The sequence below is a fragment of the Uloborus diversus genome, unplaced genomic scaffold (assembly GCF_026930045.1).
Source record: "Uloborus diversus isolate 005 unplaced genomic scaffold, Udiv.v.3.1 scaffold_376, whole genome shotgun sequence".
Lineage (NCBI taxonomy): Eukaryota > Metazoa > Arthropoda > Arachnida > Araneae > Uloboridae > Uloborus > Uloborus diversus.
The window spans coordinates 143,859-162,583 of NW_026558545.1; the positions used below are offsets into that span (position 1 = coordinate 143,859).

General features: G+C 41.2%; 5 non-coding genes across 5 annotated transcripts; all 5 read left to right on the forward strand.

The window, feature by feature from the left end:
* The first annotated feature begins 1,047 nt into the window (after positions 1–1,047).
* Positions 1,048–1,120, forward strand: Trnag-ucc (transfer RNA glycine (anticodon UCC)). Its single transcript has one exon. It is a non-coding gene; the product is annotated as a tRNA-Gly (tRNA).
* Positions 1,121–3,874: 2,754 nt separating this feature from the next.
* Trnag-ucc (transfer RNA glycine (anticodon UCC)) lies at positions 3,875–3,947 on the forward strand. Its single transcript has one exon. It is a non-coding gene; the product is annotated as a tRNA-Gly (tRNA).
* A 6,457-nt stretch (positions 3,948–10,404) lies between these two features.
* Trnag-ucc (transfer RNA glycine (anticodon UCC)) lies at positions 10,405–10,477 on the forward strand. Its single transcript has one exon. It is a non-coding gene; the product is annotated as a tRNA-Gly (tRNA).
* A 2,192-nt stretch (positions 10,478–12,669) lies between these two features.
* Positions 12,670–12,742, forward strand: Trnag-ucc (transfer RNA glycine (anticodon UCC)). The gene has a single exon. It is a non-coding gene; the product is annotated as a tRNA-Gly (tRNA).
* Positions 12,743–14,081: 1,339 nt separating this feature from the next.
* On the forward strand, positions 14,082–14,154 carry Trnag-ucc (transfer RNA glycine (anticodon UCC)). Its single transcript has one exon. It is a non-coding gene; the product is annotated as a tRNA-Gly (tRNA).
* The last annotated feature ends 4,571 nt before the right edge of the window (positions 14,155–18,725 follow it).

Consider the following 18,725-nt stretch of genomic DNA (forward strand, 5'->3'; position numbering starts at 1 on the left):
TGTTTTTGATTCCTCGAAACTGAAAATTATTTTTTTTCTTTTTAAATTCCTTCCTTTTGCGAACATGGATTATTTGCGTAGGGAAGGAAATTCTATGTCAGTTTAATTATTCTACCCGTAGACTTCGAAGTGCTTAAATCAGTTATAACCGAGGTGCATTTTTTGTTTTTATTATGCTTAAGACTCCGACCGACAGAGCTCCGATAGCCCAATGGCTAGAGCGCTCGGCTTCCGAGCCAGTGGACTTGGGTTCGAGTCCCAGTCGGAACGAAAATCGTCGATGTGTTTTTGATTCCTCGAAACTGAAATTTTTTTTTTCTTTTTAAATTCCTTCCTTTTGCGAACATGGATTATTTGCGTAGGTAAGGAAATTCTATGTCAGTTTAATTATTCTACCCGTAGACTTCGAAGTGCTTAACTCAGTTATAACCGAGGTGCATTTTTTGTTTTTATTATGCTTAAGACTCCGACCGACAGAGCTCCAATAGCCCAATGGCTACAGCGCTCGGCTTCCGAGCCAGTGGACTTGGGTTCGAGTCCCAGTCGGATCGAAAATCGTCGATGCGTTTTTGATTCCTCGAAACTGAAAATTATTTTTTTTTCTTTTTAAATTCCTTCCTTTTGCGAACATGGAATATTTGCGTAGGGAAGGAAATTCTATGTCAGTTTAATTATTCTACCCGTAGACTTCGAAGTGCTTAAATCAGTAATAACCGAGGTGCATTTTTTGTTTTTATTATGCTTAAGACTCCGACCGACAGAGCTCCGATAGCCCAATGGCTAGAGCGCTCGGCTTCCGAGCTAGTGGACCTGGGTTCGAGTCCCAGTCGGAAAGAAAATCGTCGATGTGTTTTTGATTCCTCGAAACTGAAAATTATTTTTTTTTTCTTTTTAAATTCCTTCCTTTTGCGAACATGGATTATTTGCGTAGGGAAGGAAGTTCTATGTCAGTTTAATTATTCTACCCGTAGACTTCGAAGTGCTTAAATCAGTTATAACCGAGGTGCATTTTTTGTTTTTATTATGCTTAAGACTCCGACCGACAGAGCTCCGATAGCTCAATGGCTAGAGCGCTCGGCTTCCGAGCCAGTGGACCTGGGTTCGAGTCCCAGTCGGAACGAAAATCGTCGATGTGTTTTTGATTCCTCGAAACTGAAAATTATTTTTTTTCTTTTTAAATTCCTTCCTTTTGCAAACATGGATTATTTGCGTAGGGAAGGAAATTCTATGTCAGTTTAATTATTCTACCCGTAGACTTCGAAGTGCTTAAATCCGTTATAACCGAGGTGCATTTTTTGCTTTTATTATGCTTAAGACCCCGACCGACAGAGCTCCGATAGCACAATGGCTAGAGCGCTCGGCTTCCGAGCCAGTGGACCTGGGTACGAGTCCCAGTCGGAACGAAAATCGTCGATGTGTTTTTGATTCCTCGAAACTGAAATTTTTTTTTTCTTTTTAAATTCCTTCCTTTTGCGAACATGGATTATTTGCGTAGGGAAGATAATTCTATGTCAGTTTAATTATTCTACCCGTAGACTTCGAAGTGCTTCAATCAGTTATAACCGAGTTGCATTTTTTGTTTTTTTTATGCTTAAGACTCCGACCGACAGAGCTCCGATACCCCAATGGGTAGAGCGCTCTCTTTCCGAGCCAGTGGGCCTGGGTTCGAGTCTCAGTCGGAACGAAATTCGACGATGTTGTTTTTGATTCCTCGAAACTGAAAATTATTTTTTTTCTTTTTAAATTCCTTCCTTTTGCGAACATGGATTATTTGCGTAGGGAAGGAAATTCTATGACAGTTTAATTTTTCTACCCGTAGACTTCGAAGTGCTTAAATCAGTTATAACCGAGGTGCATTTTTTGTTTTTATTATGCTTAAGACTCCGACCGACAGAGCTCCGATAGCCCAGTGGCTAGAGCGCTCGGCTTCCGAGCCAGTGGACCTGGGTTCGAGTCCCAGTCGGAACGAAAATCGTCGATGTGTTTTTGATTCCTCGAAACTGAAAATTATTTTTTTTCTTTTTAAATTCCTTCCTTTTGCGAACATGGATTATTTGCGTAGGGAAGGAAATTCTATGTCAGTTTAATTATTCTAAACGTAGACTTCGAAGTGCTTAAATCAGTTATAACCGAGGTGCATTTTTTGTTTTTATTATGCTTAAGACTCCGACCGACAGAGCTCCGATAGCCCAATGGCTAGAGCGCTCGGCTTCCGAGCCAGTGGACTTGGGTTCGAGTCCCAGTCGGAACGAAAATCGTCGATGTGTTTTTGATTCCTCGAAACTGAAAATTATTTTTTTTCTTTTTAAATTCCTTCCTTTTGCGAACATGGATTATTTGCGTAGGGAAGGAAATTCGATGTCAGTTTAATTATTCTACCCGTAGACTTCGAAGTGCTTAAATCAGTTATAACCGAGGTGCATTTTTTGTTTTTTTATGCTTAAGACTCCGACCGACAGAGCTCCGATAGCCCAATGGATAGAGCGCTCGGCTTCCGAGCCAGTGGACCTGGGTACGAGTCCCAGTCGGAACGAAATTCGTCGATGTGTTTTTGATTCCTCGAAACTGAAAATTATTTTTTTTCTTTTTAAAGTCCTTCCTTTTGCGAACATGGATTATTTGCGTATGGAAGGAAATTCTATGTCAGTTTAATTATTCTACACGTAGACTTCGAAGTGCTTAAATCAGTTATAACCGAGGTGCATTTTTTGTTTTTTTTATGCATAAGACTCCGACCGACAGAGCTCCGATAGCCCAATGCAAAGAGCGATCGGCTTCTGAGCCAGTGGACCTGGGTTCGAGTCCCAGTCGGAACGAAATTCGTCGATGTGTTTTTGATTCCTCGAAACTGAAAATTATTTTTTTTCTTTTTAAAGTCCTTCCTTTTGCGAACATGGATTATTTGCGTATGGAAGGAAATTCTATGTCAGTTTAATTATTCTACCCGTAGACTTCGAAGTGCTTAAATCAGTTATAACCGAGGTGCATTTTTTGTTTTTATTATGCTTAAGACTCCGACCGACAGAGCTCCGATAGCCCAACGGCTAGAGCGCTCGGCTTCCGAGTCAGTGGACCTGGGTTCGAGTCCCAGTCGGAACGAAAATCGTCGATGTGTTTTTGATTCCTCGAAACTGAATTTTTTTTTTCTTTTTAAATTCCTTCCTTTTGCGAACATGGATTATTTGCGTATGGAAGGAAATTCTATGTCAGTTTAATTATTCTACCCGTAGACTTCGAAGTGCTTAACTCAGTTATAACCGAGGTGCATTTTTTGTTTTTATTATGCTTAAGACTCCGACCGACAGAGCTCCAATAGCCCAATGGCTACAGCGCTCGGCTTCCGAGCCAGTGGACTTGGGTTCGAGTCCCAGTCGGATCGAAAATCGTCGATGCGTTTTTGATTCCTCGAAACTGAAAATTATTTTTTTTTCTTTTTAAATTCCTTCCTTTTGCGAACATGGAATATTTGCGTAGGGAAGGAAATTCTATGTCAGTTTAATTATTCTACCCGTAGACTTCGAAGTGCTTAAATCAGTAATAACCGAGGTGCATTTTTTGTTTTTATTATGCTTAAGACTCCGACCGACAGAGCTCCGATAGCCCAATGGCTAGAGCGCTCGGCTTCCGAGCTAGTGGACCTGGGTTCGAGTCCCAGTCGGAAAGAAAATCGTCGATGTGTTTTTGATTCCTCGAAACTGAAAATTATTTTTTTTTCTTTTTAAATTCCTTCCTTTTGCGAACATGGATTATTTGCGTAGGGAAGGAAGTTCTATGTCAGTTTAATTATTCTACCCGTAGACTTCGAAGTGCTTAAATCAGTTATAACCGAGGTGCATTTTTTGTTTTTATTATGCTTAAGACTCCGACCGACAGAGCTCCGATAGCTCAATGGCTAGAGCGCTCGGCTTCCGAGCCAGTGGACCTGGGTTCGAGTCCCAGTCGGAACGAAAATCGTCGATGTGTTTTTGATTCCTCGAAACTGAAAATTATTTTTTTTCTTTTTAAATTCCTTCCTTTTGCAAACATGGATTATTTGCGTAGGGAAGGAAATTCTATGTCAGTTTAATTATTCTACCCGTAGACTTCGAAGTGCTTAAATCCGTTAAAACCGAGGTGCATTTTTTGCTTTTATTATGCTTAAGACCCCGACCGACAGAGCTCCGATAGCACAATGGCTAGAGCGCTCGGCTTCCGAGCCAGTGGACCTGGGTACGAGTCCCAGTCGGAACGAAAATCGTCGATGTGTTTTTGATTCCTCGAAACTGAAATTTTTTTTTTCTTTTTAAATTCCTTCCTTTTGCGAACATGGATTATTTGCGTAGGGAAGATAATTCTATGTCAGTTTAATTATTCTACCCGTAGACTTCGAAGTGCTTCAATCAGTTATAACCGAGTTGCATTTTTTGTTTTTTTTATGCTTAAGACTCCGACCGACAGAGCTCCGATACCCCAATGGGTAGAGCGCTCTCTTTCCGAGCCAGTGGGCCTGGGTTCGAGTCTCAGTCGGAACGAAATTCGACGATGTTGTTTTTGATTCCTCGAAACTGAAAATTATTTTTTTTCTTTTTAAATTCCTTCCTTTTGCGAACATGGATTATTTGCGTAGGGAAGGAAATTCTATGACAGTTTAATTTTTCTACCCGTAGACTTCGAAGTGCTTAAATCAGTTATAACCGAGGTGCATTTTTTGTTTTTATTATGCTTAAGACTCCGACCGACAGAGCTCCGATAGCCCAGTGGCTAGAGCGCTCGGCTTCCGAGCCAGTGGACCTGGGTTCGAGTCCCAGTCGGAACGAAAATCGTCGATGTGTTTTTGATTCCTCGAAACTGAAAATTATTTTTTTTCTTTTTAAATTCCTTCCTTTTGCGAACATGGATTATTTGCGTAGGGAAGGAAATTCTATGTCAGTTTAATTATTCTAAACGTAGACTTCGAAGTGCTTAAATCAGTTATAACCGAGGTGCATTTTTTGTTTTTATTATGCTTAAGACTCCGACCGACAGAGCTCCGATAGCCCAATGGCTAGAGCGCTCGGCTTCCGAGCCAGTGGACTTGGGTTCGAGTCCCAGTCGGAACGAAAATCGTCGATGTGTTTTTGATTCCTCGAAACTGAAAATTATTTTTTTTCTTTTTAAATTCCTTCCTTTTGCGAACATGGATTATTTGCGTAGGGAAGGAAATTCGATGTCAGTTTAATTATTCTACCCGTAGACTTCGAAGTGCTTAAATCAGTTATAACCGAGGTGCATTTTTTGTTTTTTTATGCTTAAGACTCCGACCGACAGAGCTCCGATAGCCCAATGGATAGAGCGCTCGGCTTCCGAGCCAGTGGACCTGGGTACGAGTCCCAGTCGGAACGAAATTCGTCGATGTGTTTTTGATTCCTCGAAACTGAAAATTATTTTTTTTCTTTTTAAAGTCCTTCCTTTTGCGAACATGGATTATTTGCGTATGGAAGGAAATTCTATGTCAGTTTAATTATTCTACACGTAGACTTCGAAGTGCTTAAATCAGTTATAACCGAGGTGCATTTTTTGTTTTTTTTATGCATAAGACTCCGACCGACAGAGCTCCGATAGCCCAATGCAAAGAGCGATCGGCTTCTGAGCCAGTGGACCTGGGTTCGAGTCCCAGTCGGAACGAAATTCGTCGATGTGTTTTTGATTCCTCGAAACTGAAAATTATTTTTTTTCTTTTTAAAGTCCTTCCTTTTGCGAACATGGATTATTTGCGTATGGAAGGAAATTCTATGTCAGTTTAATTATTCTACCCGTAGACTTCGAAGTGCTTAAATCAGTTATAACCGAGGTGCATTTTTTGTTTTTATTATGCTTAAGACTCCGACCGACAGAGCTCCGATAGCCCAACGGCTAGAGCGCTCGGCTTCCGAGTCAGTGGACCTGGGTTCGAGTCCCAGTCGGAACGAAAATCGTCGATGTGTTTTTGATTCCTCGAAACTGAATTTTTTTTTTCTTTTTAAATTCCTTCCTTTTGCGAACATGGATCATTTGCGTAGGGAAGGAAATTCTATGTCAGTTTAATTATTCTACCCGTAGACTTCGAAGTGCTTGAATCAGTTATAACCGAGGTGCATTATTTGCTTTTTTTTATGCTTAAGACTCCGACCGACAGAGCTCCGATAGCCCAATGTCTAGAGCGCTCCGCTTCCGAGCCAGTGGACCTGGGTTCGAGTCCCAGTCGGAACGAAATTCGTCGATGTGTTTTTGATTCCACGAAACGGAAAATTATTTTTTTTCTTTTTAAAGTCCTTCCCTTTGCGAACATGGATTATTTGCGTAGGGAAGGAAATTCTATGTCAGTTTAATTATTCTACCCGTAGACTTCGAAGTGCTTAAATCAGTTATAACCGAGGTGCATTTTTTGTTTTTTTTTATGCTTAAGACTCCAACCGACGGAGCTCCGATAGCCGAATGGATAGAGCGCTCGGCTTCCGAGCCAGTGGACCTGGGTTCGAGTCCCAGTCGGAACGAAAATCGTCGATGTGTTTTTGATTCCTCGAAACTGAAAAGTATTTTTTTTCTTTTTAAACTCCTTCCTTTCGCGAACATGGATTATTTGCGTAGGGAAGGAAATTCTATGTCAGTTTAATTATTCTACCCGTAGACTTCGAAGTGCTTAAATCAGTTATAACCGAGGTGCATTTTTTGTTTTTTTTATGCTTAAGACTCCGACCGACAGAGCTCCGATAGCCCAATGTCTAGAGCGCTCGGCTTCCGAGCCAGTGGACCTGGGTACGAGTCCCAGTCGGAACGAAAATCGTCGATGTGTTTTTGATTCCTCGAAACTGAAAATTATTTTTTTTCTTTTTAAATTCCTTCCTTTTGCGAACATGGATTATTTGCGTAGGGAAGGAAATTCTATGTCAGTTTAATTATTCTACCCGTAGACTTCGAAGTGCTTAAATCAGTTATAACCGAGGTGCATTTTTTGTTTTTTTTATGCTTAAGACTCCAACCGACGGAGCTCCGATAGCCGAATGGATAGAGCGCTCGGCTTCCGAGCCAGTGGACCTGGGTTCGAGTCCCAGTCGGAACGAAAATCGTCGATGTGTTTTTGATTCCTCGAAACTGAAAAGTATTTTTTTTCTTTTTAAATTCCTTCCTTTTGCGAACATGGATTATTTGCGTAGGGAAGGAAATTCTATGTCAGTTTAATTATTCTACCCGTAGACTTCGAAGTGCTTGAATCAGTTATAACCGAGGTGCATTATTTGCTTTTTTTTATGCTTAAGACTCCGACCGACAGAGCTCCGATACCCCAATGGCTAGAGCGCTCGCTTTCCGAGCCAGTGGGCCTGGGTTCGAGTCCCAGTCGGAACGAAATTCGTCGATGTGTTTTTGATTCTTCGAAACTGAAAATCATGTTTCTTCTTTTTAAATTCCTTCCCTTTGCGAACATGGATTATTTGCGTAGGGAAGAAAATTCTATGTCAGTTTAATTATTCTACCCGTAGACTTCGAAGTGCTTGAATCAGTTATAACCGAGGTGCATTATTTGTTTTTTTTTATGCTTAAGACTCCGACCGACAGAGCTCCGATAGCCCAATGGCTAGAGCGCTCGCTTTCCGAGCCGAGCGCTCGCTTTCCGAGCCAGTGGGCCTGGGTTCGAGTCCCAGTCGGAACGAAAATCGTCGATGTGTTTTTGATTCCTCGAAACTGAAAATTATTTTTTTTTCTTTTTAAATTCCTTCCTTTTGCGAACATGGATTATTTGCGTAGGGAAGGAAATTCTATGTCAGTTTAATTATTCTACCCGTAGACTTCGAAGTGCTTAAATCAGTTATAACCGAGGTGCATTTTTTGTTTTTATTATGCTTAAGACTCCGACCGACAGAGCTCCGATAGCCCAATGTCTAGAGCGCTCCGCTTCCGAGCCAGTGGACCTGGGTTCGAGTCCCAGTCGGAACGAAATTCGTCGATGTGTTTTTGATTCCACGAAACTGAAAATTATTTTTTTTCTTTTTAAAGTCCTTCCTTTTGCGAACATGGATTATTTGCGTAGGGAAGAAAATTCTATGTCAGTTTAATTATTCTACCCGTAGACTTCGAAGTGCTTGAATCAGTTATAACCGAGGTGCATTATTTGCTTTTTTTTATGCTTAAGACTCCGACCGACAGAGCTCCGATAGCCCAATGTCTAGAGCGCTCGGCTTCCGAGCCAGTGGACCTGGGTACGAGTCCCAGTCGGAACGAAAATCGTCGATGTGTTTTTGATTCCTCGAAACTGAAAATTATTTTTTTTCTTTTTAAATTCCTTCCTTTTGCGAACATGGATTATTTGCGTATGGAAGGAAATTCTATGTCAGTTTAATTATTCTACCCGTAGACTTCGAAGTGCTTAAATCAGTTATAACCGAGGTGCATTTTTTGTTTTTATTATGCTTAAGACTCCGACCGACAGAGCTCCGATAGCCCAACGGCTAGAGCGCTCGGCTTCCGAGTCAGTGGACCTGGGTTCGAGTCCCAGTCGGAACGAATATCGTCGATGTGTTTTTGATTCCTCGAAACTGAATTTTTTTTTTTCTTTTTAAATTCCTTCCTTTTGCGAACATGGATCATTTGCGTAGGGAAGGAAATTCTATGTCAGTTTAATTATTCTACCCGTAGACTTCGAAGTGCTTGAATCAGTTATAACCGAGGTGCATTATTTGCTTTTTTTATGCTTAAGACTCCGACCGACAGAGCTCCGATAGCCCAATGTCTAGAGCGCTCCGCTTCCGAGCCAGTGGACCTGGGTTCGAGTCCCAGTCGGAACGAAATTCGTCGATGTGTTTTTGATTCCACGAAACGGAAAATTATTTTTTTTCTTTTTAAAGTCCTTCCCTTTGCGAACATGGATTATTTGCGTAGGGAAGGAAATTCTATGTCAGTTTAATTATTCTACCCGTAGACTTCGAAGTGCTTAAATCAGTTATAACCGAGGTGCATTTTTTGTTTTTTTTTATGCTTAAGACTCCAACCGACGGAGCTCCGATAGCCGAATGGATAGAGCGCTCGGCTTCCGAGCCAGTGGACCTGGGTTCGAGTCCCAGTCGGAACGAAAATCGTCGATGTGTTTTTGATTCCTCGAAACTGAAAAGTATTTTTTTTCTTTTTAAACTCCTTCCTTTCGCGAACATGGATTATTTGCGTAGGGAAGGAAATTCTATGTCAGTTTAATTATTCTACCCGTAGACTTCGAAGTGCTTAAATCAGTTATAACCGAGGTGCATTTTTTGTTTTTTTTATGCTTAAGACTCCGACCGACAGAGCTCCGATAGCCCAATGGATAGAGCGCTCGGCTTCCGAGCCAGTGGACCTGGGTTCGAGTCCCAGTCGGAACGAAAATCGTCGATGTGTATTTGATTCCTCGAAACTGAAAATTATTTTTTTTCTTTTTAAATTCCTTCCTTTTGCGAACATGGATTATTTGCGTAGGGAAGGAAATTCTATGTCAGTTTAATTATTCTACCCGTAGACTTCGAAGTGCTTAAATCAGTTATAACCGAGGTGCATTTTTTGTTTTTATTATGCTTAAGACTCCGACCGACAGAGCTCCGATAGCCCAATGGCTAGAGCGCTCGGCTTCCAAGCCAGTGGACCTGGGTTCGAGTCCCAGTCGGAACGAAAATCGTCGACGTGTTTTTGATTCCTCGAAACTGAAAATTATTTTTTTTCTTTTTAAATTCCTTCCTTTTGCGAACATGGATTATTTGCGTAGGGAAGGAAATTCTATGTCAGTTTAATTATTCTACCCGTAGACTTCGAAGTGCTTAAATCAGTTATAACCGAGGTGCATTTTTTGTTTTTTTTATGCTTAAGACTCCAACCGACGGAGCTCCGATAGCCGAATGGATAGAGCGCTCGGCTTCCGAGCCAGTGGACCTGGGTTCGAGTCCCAGTCGGAACGAAAATCGTCGATGTGTTTTTGATTCCTCGAAACTGAAAAGTATTTTTTTTCTTTTTAAATTCCTTCCTTTTGCGAACATGGATTATTTGCGTAGGGAAGGAAATTCTATGTCAGTTTAATTATTCTACCCGTAGACTTCGAAGTGCTTGAATCAGTTATAACCGAGGTGCATTATTTGCTTTTTTTTATGCTTAAGACTCCGACCGACAGAGCTCCGATACCCCAATGGCTAGAGCGCTCGCTTTCCGAGCCAGTGGGCCTGGGTTCGAGTCCCAGTCGGAACGAAATTCGTCGATGTGTTTTTGATTCTTCGAAACTGAAAATCATGTTTCTTCTTTTTAAATTCCTTCCCTTTGCGAACATGGATTATTTGCGTAGGGAAGAAAATTCTATGTCAGTTTAATTATTCTACCCGTAGACTTCGAAGTGCTTGAATCAGTTATAACCGAGGTGCATTATTTGTTTTTTTTATGCTTAAGACTCCGACCGACAGAGCTCCGATAGCCCAATGGCTAGAGCGCTCGCTTTCCGAGCCAGTGGGCCTGGGTTCGAGTCCCAGTCGGAACGAAAATCGTCGATGTGTTTTTGATTCCTCGAAACTGAAAATTATTTTTTTTTCTTTTTAAATTCCTTCCTTTTGCGAACATGGATTATTTGCGTAGGGAAGGAAATTCTATGTCAGTTTAATTATTCTACCCGTAGACTTCGAAGTGCTTAAATCAGTTATAACCGAGGTGCATTTTTTGTTTTTATTATGCTTAAGACTCCGACCGACAGAGCTCCGATAGCCCAATGTCTAGAGCGCTCCGCTTCCGAGCCAGTGGACCTGGGTTCGAGTCCCAGTCGGAACGAAATTCGTCGATGTGTTTTTGATTCCACGAAACTGAAAATTATTTTTTTTCTTTTTAAAGTCCTTCCTTTTGCGAACATGGATTATTTGCGTAGGGAAGAAAATTCTATGTCAGTTTAATTATTCTACCCGTAGACTTCGAAGTGCTTGAATCAGTTATAACCGAGGTGCATTATTTGCTTTTTTTTTATGCTTAAGACTCCGACCGACAGAGCTCCGATAGCCCAATGTCTAGAGCGCTCGGCTTCCGAGCCAGTGGACCTGGGTACGAGTCCCAGTCGGAACGAAAATCGTCGATGTGTTTTTGATTCCTCGAAACTGAAAATTATTTTTTTTCTTTTTAAATTCCTTCCTTTTGCGAACATGGATTATTTGCGTAGGGAAGGAAATTCTATGTCAGTTTAATTATTCTACCCGTAGACTTCGAAGTGTTTAAATCAGTTATAACCGAGGTGCATTTTTTGTTTTTTTTATGCTTAAGACTCCGACCGACAGAGCTCGGATAGCCCAATGGATAGAGCGCTCGGCTTGCGAGCCAGTGGACCTGGGTTCGAGTCCCAGTCGGAACGAAATTCGTCGATGTGTTTTTGATTCCTCGAAACTGAAAATTATTTTTTTTCTTTTTAAATTCCTTCCTTTTGCGAACATGGATTATTTGCGTAGGGAAGAAAATTCTATGTCAGTTTAATTATTCTACCCGTAGACTTCGAAGTGCTTGAATCAGTTATAACCGAGGTGCATTATTTGCTTTTTTTATGCTTAAGACTCCGACCGACAGAGCTCCGATAGCCCAATGTCTAGAGCGCTCGGCTTCCGAGCCAGTGGACCTGGGTACGAGTCCCAGTCGGAACGAAAATCGTCGATGTGTTTTTGATTCCTCGAAACTGAAAATTATTTTTTTTCCTTTTAAATTCCTTCCTTTTGCGAACATGGATTATTTGCGTAGGGAAGGAAATTCTATGTCAGTTTAATTATTCTACCCGTAGACTTCGAAGTGTTTAAATCAGTTATAACCGAGGTGCATTTTTTGTTTTTTTTATGCTTAAGACTCCGACCGACAGAGCTCGGATAGCCCAATGGATAGAGCGCTCGGCTTGCGAGCCAGTGGACCTGGGTTCGAGTCCCAGTCGGAACGAAATTCGTCGATGTGTTTTTGATTCCTCGAAACTGAAAATTATTTTTTTTCTTTTTAAATTCCTTCCTTTTGCGAACATGGATTATTTGCGTCGGGAAGGAAATTCTATGTCAGTTTAATTATTCTACCCGTAGACTTCGAAGTGCTTAAATCAGTTATAACCGAGGTGCATTTTTTGTTTTTATTATGCTTAAGACTCCGACCGACAGAGCTCCGATAGCCCAATGGCTAGAGCGCTCGGCTTCCGAGCCAGTGGACCTGGGTTCGAGTCCCAGTCGGAACGAAAATCGTCGATGTGTTTTTGATTCCTCGAAACTGAAATTTTTTTTTCTTTTTAAATTCCTTCCTTTTGCGAACATGGATTATTTGCGTAGGGAAGGAAATTCTATGTCAGTTTAATTATTCAACCCGTAGACTTCGAAGTGCTTAAATCAGTTATAACCGAGGTGCATTTTTTGTTTTTATTATGCTTAAGACTCCGACCGACAGAGCTCCGATAGCCCAATGGCTAGAGCGCTCGGCTTCCGAGCCAGTGGACCTGGGTTCAAATTCCAGTCGGAACGAAATTCGTCGATGTGTTTTTGATTCCTCGAAACTGAAAATCATGTTTCTTCTTTTTAAATTCCTTCCTTTTGCGAACATGGATTATTTGCGTAGGGAAGAAAATTCTATGTCAGTTTAATTGTTCTACCCGTAGACTTCGAAGTGCTTGACTCAGTTATAACCGAGGTGCATTATTTGTTTTTTTTTATGCTTAAGACTCCGACAGACAGAGCTCCGATAGCCCAATGGCTAGAGCGCTCGCTTTCCGAGCCAGTGGGCCTGGGTTCGAGTCCCAGTCGGAACGAAAATCGTCGATGTGTTTTTGATTCCTCGAAACTGAAAATTATTTTTTTTTCTTTTTAAATTCCTTCCTTTTGCGAACATGGATTATTTGCGTAGGGAAGGATATTCTATGTCAGTTTAATTATTCTACCCGTAGACTTCTAAGTGCTTAAATCAGTTGTAACCGAGGTGCATTTTTTGTTTTTATTATGCTTAAGACTCTGACCGACAGAGCTCCGATAGCCCAATGGCTAGAGCGCTCGGCTTCCGGGACAGTGGACTTGGGTTCGAGTCCCAGTCGGAACGAAAATCGTCGATGTGTTTTTGATTCCTCGAAACTGAAAATTATTTTTTTTCTTTTTAAATTCCTTCCCTTTGCGAACATGGATTATTTGCGTAAGGAAGGAAATTCTATGTCAGTTTAATTATTCTACCCGTAGACTTCGAAGTGCTTAAATCAGTTATAACCGAGGTGCATTTTTTGTTTTTTTTATGCTTAAGACTCCGACCGACAGAGCTCGGATAGCCCAATGGATAGAGCGCTCGGCTTGCGAGCCAGTGGACCTGGGTTCGAGTCCCAGTCGGAACGAAATTCGTCGATGTGTTTTTGATTCCTCGAAACTGAAAATTATTTTTTTTCTTTTTAAATTCCTTCCTTTTGCGAACATGGATTATTTGCGTCGGGAAGGAAATTCTATGTCAGTTTAATTATTCTACCCGTAGACTTCGAAGTGCTTAAATCAGTTATAACCGAGGTGCATTTTTTGTTTTTATTATGCTTAAGACTCCGACCGACAGAGCTCCGATAGCCCAATGGCTAGAGCGCTCGGCTTCCGAGCCAGTGGACCTGGGTTCGAGTCCCAGTCGGAACGAAAATCGTCGATGTGTTTTTGATTCCTCGAAACTGAAATTTTTTTTCTTTTTAAATTCCTTCCTTTTGCGAACATGGATTATTTGCGTAGGGAAGGAAATTCTATGTCAGTTTAATTATTCAACCCGTAGACTTCGAAGTGCTTAAATCAGTTATAACCGAGGTGCATTTTTTGTTTTTATTATGCTTAAGACTCCGACCGACAGAGCTCCGATAGCCCAATGGCTAGAGCGCTCGGCTTCCGAGCCAGTGGACCTGGGTTCAAATTCCAGTCGGAACGAAATTCGTCGATGTGTTTTTGATTCCTCGAAACTGAAAATCATGTTTCTTCTTTTTAAATTCCTTCCTTTTGCGAACATGGATTATTTGCGTAGGGAAGAAAATTCTATGTCAGTTTAATTGTTCTACCCGTAGACTTCGAAGTGCTTGACTCAGTTATAACCGAGGTGCATTATTTGTTTTTTTTATGCTTAAGACTCCGACAGACAGAGCTCCGATAGCCCAATGGCTAGAGCGCTCGCTTTCCGAGCCAGTGGGCCTGGGTTCGAGTCCCAGTCGGAACGAAAATCGTCGATGTGTTTTTGATTCCTCGAAACTTAAAATTATTTTTTTTTCTTTTTAAATTCCTTCCTTTTGCGAACATGGATTATTTGCGTAGGGAAGGATATTCTATGTCAGTTTAATTATTCTACCCGTAGACTTCTAAGTGCTTAAATCAGTTGTAACCGAGGTGCATTTTTTGTTTTTATTATGCTTAAGACTCTGACCGACAGAGCTCCGATAGCCCAATGGCTAGAGCGCTCGGCTTCCGGGACAGTGGACTTGGGTTCGAGTCCCAGTCGGAACGAAAATCGTCGATGTGTTTTTGATTCCTCGAAACTGAAAATTATTTTTTTTCTTTTTAAATTCCTTCCCTTTGCGAACATGGATTATTTGCGTAAGGAAGGAAATTCTATGTCAGTTTAATTATTCTACCCGTAGACTTCGAAGTGCTTAAATCAGTTATAACCGAGGTGCATTTTTTGTTTTTATTATGCTTAAGACACCGACCGACAGAGCTCCGATAGCCCAATGGCTAGAGAGCTCGGCTTCCGAGCCAGTGGGCTTGGGTTCGAGTCCCAGTCGGGTCGAAAATCGTCGATGTGTTTTTGATTCCTAGAAACTGAAAATTATTTTTTTTCTTTTTAAATTCCTTCCTTTTGCGAATATGGATTATTTGCGTAGGGAAGGAAATTCTATGTCAGTTTAATTATTCTACCCGTAGACTTCGAAGTGCTTAAATCAGTTATAACCGAGGTGCATTTTTTGTTTTTATTATGCTTAAGACTCCGACCGACAGAGCTCCGATAGCCCAATGGCTAGAGCGCTCGGCTTCCGAGCCAGTGGACCTGGGTTCGAGTCCCAGTCGGAACGAAAATCGTCGATGTGTTTTTGATTCCACGAAACTGAAAAGTATTTTTTTTCTTTTTAAATTCCTTCCTTTTGCGAACATGGATTATTTGCGTAGGGAAGGAAATTCTATGTCAGTTTAATTATTCTACCCGTAGACTTCGAAGTGCTTAAATCAGTTATAACCGAGGTGCATTTTTTGTTTTTTTTTATGCTTAAGACTCCAACCGACGGAGCTCCGATAGCCGAATGGATAGAGCGCTCGGCTTCCGAGCCAGTGGACCTGGGTTCGAGTCCCAGTCGGAACGAAAATCGTCGATGTGTTTTTGATTCCTCGAAACTGAAAAGTATTTTTTTTTCTTTTTAAACTCCTTCCTTTCGCGAACATGGATTATTTGCGTAGGGAAGGAAATTCTATGTCAGTTTAATTATTCTACCCGTAGACTTCGAAGTGCTTAAATCAGTTATAACCGAGGTGCATTTTTTGTTTTTTTTATGCTTAAGACTCCAACCGACGGAGCTCCGATAGCCGAATGGATAGAGCGCTCGGCTTCCGAGCCAGTGGACCTGGGTTGAGTCCCAGTCGGAACGAAAATCGTCGATGTGTATTTGATTCCTCGAAACTGAAAAGTATTTTTTTTCTTTTTAAACTCCTTCCTTTCGCGAACATGGATTATTTGCGTAGGGAAGGAAATTCTATGTCAGTTTAATTATTCTACCCGTAGACTTCGAAGTGCTTAAATCAGTTATAACCGAGGTGCATTTTTTGTTTTTTTTTTATGCTTAAGACTCCAACCGACGGAGCTCCGATAGCCGAATGGATAGAGCGCTCGGCTTCCGAGCCAGTGGACCTGGGTTCGAGTCCCAGTCGGAACGAAAATCGTCGATGTGTTTTTGATTCCTCGAAACTGAAAAGTATTTTTTTTCTTTTTAAACTCCTTCCTTTTGCGAACATGGATTATTTGCGTAGGGAAGGAAATTCTATGTCAGTTTAATTATTCTACCCGTAGACTTCGAAGTGCTTAAATCAGTTATAACCGAGGTGCATTTTTTGTTTTTTTTTTATGCTTAAGACTCCAACCGACGGAGCTCCGATAGCCGAATGGATAGAGCGCTCGGCTTCCGAGCCAGTGGACCTGGGTTCGAGTCCCAGTCGGAACGAAAATCGTCGATGTGTTTTTGATTCCTCGAAACTGAAAAGTATTTTTTTTCTTTTTAAACTCCTTCCTTTCGCGAACATGGATTATTTTCGTAGGGAAGGAAATTCTATGTCAGTTTAATTATTCTACCCGTAGACTTCGAAGTGCTTAAATCAGTTATAACCGAGGTGCATTTTTTGTTTTTTTTATGCTTAAGACTCCGACCGACAGAGTTCCGATAGCCCAATGGATAGAGCGCTCGGCTTCCGAGCCAGTGGACCTGGGTTCGAGTCCCAGTCGGAACGAAAATCGTCGAGGTGTATTTGATTCCTCGAAACTGAAAATTATTTTTTTTCTTTTTAAATTCCTTCCTTTTGCGAACATGGATTATTTGCGTAGGGAAGGAAATTCTATGTCAGTTTAATTATTCTACCCGTAGACTTCGAAGTGCTTAAATCAGTTATAACCGAGGTGCATTTTTTGTTTTTATTATGCTTAAGACTCCGACCGACAGAGCTCCGATAGCCCAATGGCTAGAGCGCTCGGCTTCCAAGCCAGTGGACCTGGGTTCGAGTCCCAGTCGGAACGAAAATCGTCGATGTGTTTTTGATTCCTCGAAACTGAAAATTATTTTTTTTCTTTTTAAATTCCTTCCTTTTGCGAACATGGATTATTTGCGTAGGGAAGGAAATTCTATGTCAGTTTAATTATTCTACCCGTAGACTTCGAAGTGCTTAAATCAGTTATAACCGAGGTGCATTTTTTGTTTTTTTTATGCTTAAGACTCCGACCGACGGAGCTCCGATAGCCGAATGGATAGAGCGCTCGGCTTCCGAGCCAGTTGCGTAGGGAAGGAAATTCTATGTCAGTTTAATTATTCTACCCGTAGACTTCGAAGTGCTTAAATGAGTTGTAACCGAGGTGCATTTTTTGTTTTTATTATGCTTAAGACTCCGACCGACAGAGCTCCGATAGCCCAATGGCTAGAGCGCTCGGCTTCCGAGCCAGTGGACCTGGGTTCGAGCTAGTCGGAACGAAAATCGTCGATGTGTTTTTGATTCCTCGAAATTGAAAATTATTTTTTTTCTTTTTAAATTCCTTCCTTTTGCGAACATGGATTATTTGCGTAGGGAAGGAAATTCTATGTCAGTTTAATTATTCTACCCGTAGACTTCGAAGTGCTTAAATCAGTTGTAACCGAGGTGCATTTTTTGTTTTTATTATGCTTAAGACTCCGAGCGACAGAGCTCCGATAGCCCAATGGCTAGAGCGCTCGGCTTCCGAGCCTTTGGACCCGGGATCGAGTCCCAGTCGGAACGAAAATCGTCGATGTGTTTTTGATTCCTCGAAACTGAAAATTATTTTTTTTCTTTTTAAATTCCTTCCTTTTGCGAACATGGATTATTTGCGTAGGGAAGGAAATTCTATGTCAGTTTAATTATTCTACCCGTAGACTTCGAAGTGCTTAAATCAGTTGTAACCGAGGTGCATTTTTTGTTTTTATTATGCTTAAGACTACGACCGACAGAGCTCCGATAGCCCAATGGCTAGAGCGCTCGGCTTCCGAGCAAGTGGACCTGGGTTCGAGCCTAGTCGGAACGAAAATCGTCGATGTGTTTTTGATTCCTCGAAACTGAAAATTATTTTTTTTCTTTTTAATTTCCTTCCTTTTGCGAACATGGATTATTTGCGTAGGGAAGGAAATTCTATGTCAGTTTAATTATTCTACCCGTAGACTTCGAAGTGCTTAAATCAGTTGTAACCGAGGTGCATTTTTTGTTTTTTTATGCTTAAGACTCCGGCCAACAGAGCTCCGATAGCCCAATGGCTAGAGCGCTCGGCTTCCGAGCCTTTGGACCCGGGATCGATTCCCAGTCGGAACGAAAATCGTCGATGTGTTTTTGATTCCTCGAAACTGAAAATTATTTTTTTTCTTTTTAAATTCCTTCCTTTTGCGAACATGGATTATTTGCGTAGGGAAGGAAATTCTAAGTCAGTTTAATTATTCTACCCGTAGACTTCGAAGTGCTTAAATCAGTTGTAACCGAGGTGCATTTTTTGTTTTTTTTTTATGCTTAAGACTCCGACCGACAGAGCTCGATGTGTTTTTGATTCCGACGAAAATCGTCGATGTGTTTTTGATTCCTCGAAACTGAAAATTATTTTTTTTCTTTTTAAATTCCTTCCTTTTGCGAACATGGATTATTTGCGTAGGGAAGGAAATTCTATGTCAGTTTAATTATTCTACCAGTAGACTTCGAAGTGCTTAAATCAGTTGTAACCGAGGTGCATTTTTTGTTTTTATTATGCTTAAGACTCCGACCGACAGAGCTCCGATAGCCCAATGGCTAGAGCGCTCGGCTTCCGAGCCAGTGGACCTGGGTTCGAGCCTAGTCGGAACGAAAATCGTCGATGTGTATTTGATTCCTCGAAACTGAAAATTATTTTTTTTCTTTTTAAATTCCTTCCTTTTGCGAACATGGATCATTTGCGTAGGGAAGGAAATTCTATGTCAGTTTTAATTATTCTACCCGTAGACTTCGAAGTGCTTAAATCAGTTGTAACCGAGGTGCATTTTTTGTTTTTATTATGCTTAAGACTCCGGC